We start from the raw sequence: 4,134 nt of genomic DNA on the forward strand, positions 1-4,134 counted from the left end.
TTTATTAAGAAAGTAAATAAATTTAATTACTTTTCACATAATGTCATTTTTTACTTTTAATGAATTTTTTAACTATTCATCATCTCATTTAATACTTTTCTCTTTGTAATAAACAGTGAAAGATAATTTAACAAAATTATAAGCTAACATATGTATTCTTACCGCACAAATTAAAAAAAAAATTATTTTAAAATTTTTTCACTGATTTTTATATTTTTTTACTTGTAATTTTCGCACAAACTTTTTAGTTGTGTATTTTTTAGCATACAAATTAGCCTTATAATTTTTTTATTTTTTTATTTTTTTTTAACATAAACTATTTATTTGTGTATTTCTTAGAACATTAGTTAGCCTTATAATTTATTTTTTAATAGTTTTTTAACACAAATTTTATATTTGTGTATTTCTTAAGAAGCAAGTTAACTGTACACAACTATAATTAATCATTTAATTGGTTTAAATTTCAATTACGGTTATAAATAAAAATAAATATGTTTTAATTATTTATCCTAGTATGTATATATTTTTTATTATCAAAAAGGTTTAATATATATTAAACCAAAAAAAAAGGTTTAATACATAGTTGATCAATTAGCTATTAAATCATAATTTAGTAAATAAAACTTATGTTTTATATGAAATCAAAAAAATTATTTAACTTTCTTTCTTAATCAATATAAATATTAAAAGAAACAATTTTTTAATATATATTTACTTCAAGACATATTCTAAAATTTGTTCATTTATCTTAATTAATCTAACTGTCTAAATTAAATATTTATTTAAAATTATTGATATATTTATTTTATTTTATTATGTCCGATTCTCTTCCTAAACTAGATAGTAGAAAACATTTGAATTATCTTATTATTTTTTATATTAAAAATGTTTTCTCTTGATTTGTATTATAAAATTTTAATTTTAATTCTAATATTATTGAATGCTTAAAATTTAAAAATATTGAGTCATTCCACTTTTTTATGAAAAGAACCAACCTCTTTAACAATTTAGACTATTAAAATTAAAATAAAATTTATAAGTATAAAAAAATGCAATAAAATTATGTTTTGAAATCTAAAGTAAAAAATATCACTACAAAAAGTTGGAGAATCAAATCTTTGTCCCGTTTAATTTAAATTAGATATTACATTTTGTATCAATTTATAATAAAACATTACTTTTCTATCAATTTAAAATATAATATATCAATTAAAGAAGTTATATACTATTTTATATATATAAATTTCTTTATTTTAATTAGATGTATATTCGTTAACCATAAATTTTAATTAAGTCAAATCATACAAAGCTTTTTATTCTATAACTTTTTTGGAGACATTTTTTAATTTTTAATTACAACTATTTTTTTCTTGCTTTTAATTTTTATTTGAAAACACAATTTTATTTTATTTTTCGATATTTATGAGTTTTGTTTTTATTTTAATAACCTAAAAAAAAAGTGGAATGATTATCTTTAGTTTAAGGATTGAAATTTGTAATAATTTAATTTAAAAATTGTATTATACATTATAAAGAATATCTGGAAAAGCACTTTTTTTATATAGAAAATAATAAAAATAATTGAAATGTTTCTATGATCTTTTGTAGGAAGAGAATGTGACAGTATTAAATGAAAAAAGATATCAATAATCTTGATTAAATATTTAATTTAGACTATTAAATTAAACTAAAATCATTGAATAAAAGAATGAGTATAAAACCAATTGGATTGCTTTTTTTTTTATTACAACATTTTTTATGAGATAAAAAACAAATGCGGCTTAAATTTCAAGAGAATTTGTGAGCTTTGATCAAGTTACACTTCTTTATTTGTTTATAATTATAATAACAAATATAAAAAATGAAAGAAATAAAATTTTAAAATTGTTAATTACTCGTTTAAAAGATATGAAAAGAGAAACTTGTAAGTAGGGGTGATCGCGGTGCGGTTTGGGCGGTTTTGACAAAAAAATCACCCGAACCGCAAGAGAAAAAATCGTGCGGTTTGGTTTGGTTCGGTTGGCTTTTAAAAAAAATCCAAACCAAACCAAACCAACCTAATGCGGTTTGGTTCGGTGCAGTTGGTTCGGTTTTTTAAAAATATTTTATTGAACCATTCATATACATATAGATGATAACATAACTTTGTATTGAGACATTCATACACTATTAAATAACAACAAAACCCGTCATATTTTGACAATAACTTTCTATTTAATATGTAAAAATTAAATTAGACAAAAGTGGAATAATAAACATAAAATAATAGTATAAAACAATATAAAAATTATTAGAATGAAACAAAAAAATAGAAGATACGAGAGATTAGTGAAGGTGAAAAAGAAAAAACAAAAGAGTTGAGAGATTAGAGAAGAAGATGTGTGATAAAAACGAAACTGAAATAGGGAACATTTGCCTAAAAATGAGAAGGTGAAAAAGAAAGAATACAAGAGAGTATAGATTATAGAAAAAGAGGGAAGATGTATGTGGCAAAGAAGACGCGATAATGCTATTAGAGATTTGAGAAGATCGAGACTAAAATCATGTGTAAGGATGATAAAATTGTTCGTAACATAAGGTTAAGGTATTATAGATTTAAGTTTGGGTTCAATGTGAGTTAAGTAAAAGTTAGGTTGTAACATAATGCGGTTTGATTCGGTTTGGTTCGGTTTTTAAAATACAAACCGCAAACCAAACCGAACCATGCGGTTTTGTTAAAAGATGACCCAAACTAATTCGAATCAAATGCGGTTTTTTGCGGTTTCGGTTTGGTTTGGTTTGGTTTGCGATTTTCTATTGGGTTGGTTTGGTTTTGATCACCCCTACTTGTAAGTGTTCGGATTATATTATTCCTCCTCACTTCTACATTTCAATTTTGAATATTGAAATTTAAAACTCACTTTACTTTCATTTTCATCATTTTTTTGTCAAATTATCATATTTTCAACTATTTAACAAAGGTTAGTACATGTTTTGAGTTGGGCCACGAATGACAAGATTGGTGGATCCACATAAGTCCATCCTCATCACTTTTACAATTTCTTTATAGACCTCCATGGTTATTTAAGAACCCGTAGCAAAATTCTATAAATGCTCTTATATTTTGGAAGTTCAACTTTAAATGCATATTTTTCTGAAAAAAATTTGATTTCGGATATGCACATTCGAACCAATTTTTAAAGAAAAAAATGTGCATTCGGAGATGCACTTTCGAAGACACTTTTTTTAAAAAAATAAAGTGACTTCGGATGTGCACATCCAATATCACCTCTTAGGGTATTTCGGAGATGCACATCTGAAATATTGTCTAATGCAGAAAATAAAAAACAAACCAACAAATCCTTGATTTATCATAAATAATCGAAATTACAAAGATAGATCAACATGAAATTAAAGTTGCATATTGTTAAACATGGGTCGTTGAGGATGGGTCAACATTTTGATAATGTCGGATCCCGATCTTTGAAGTTTCGCATCCAACTCGATCGGACCCTTCGAAGAAAATTGGTTAAAAGTTGACCACATAACCACTAAATATTCGTCGTTCTTGACCTAAAATGGAGTGAACTGGATGTCTCCCTCGTCGTCAAGTGAAAGCGAACGGTACTCAAGCTTGACAACCTTCTGATTTTTCAAGTATTGCAAGAGAGAGTTGAGCGTCGATATCAACTCCGCGAACGGCGTGTCGCGCGAGAACCTAAATTGGAACGGCATCGGGTAACCACTACTGAAGTAGACAAAAGCAATGTGGGGTAGGTTTGTGTCATTGCTGTTTGTGGCTTGATGTTGATGAAAATGTATAGGTGCATTATTTATAGACTTCTTGGAGTAATAATGACCCAACAAACTTTATCTTGCTATCAGAGGATGTTTTGGAAATGCATTGCCGAAATATGCCCTGAAGCATTACATTTCGGAAGTGCACTTCCAAATTATGCAGAAATAGAAACAGACCATAAGCAGTCTATTTTGGTCCAATTTCACATGTGCACCAAATGACAACAATTAAATGAGAATGAAATAAACATTGACAACATTAAATATAGATATATTATATATGTATTGAATCGGTTTGATTTTATATTCTAGACGACAATACATACAAAAAATGACATACATCCGGTCATTACAAAC

Source organism: Vicia villosa, linkage group LG7, assembly GCF_029867415.1.
Source record: "Vicia villosa cultivar HV-30 ecotype Madison, WI linkage group LG7, Vvil1.0, whole genome shotgun sequence".
NCBI classification, from domain to species: Eukaryota; Viridiplantae; Streptophyta; class Magnoliopsida; order Fabales; family Fabaceae; genus Vicia; species Vicia villosa.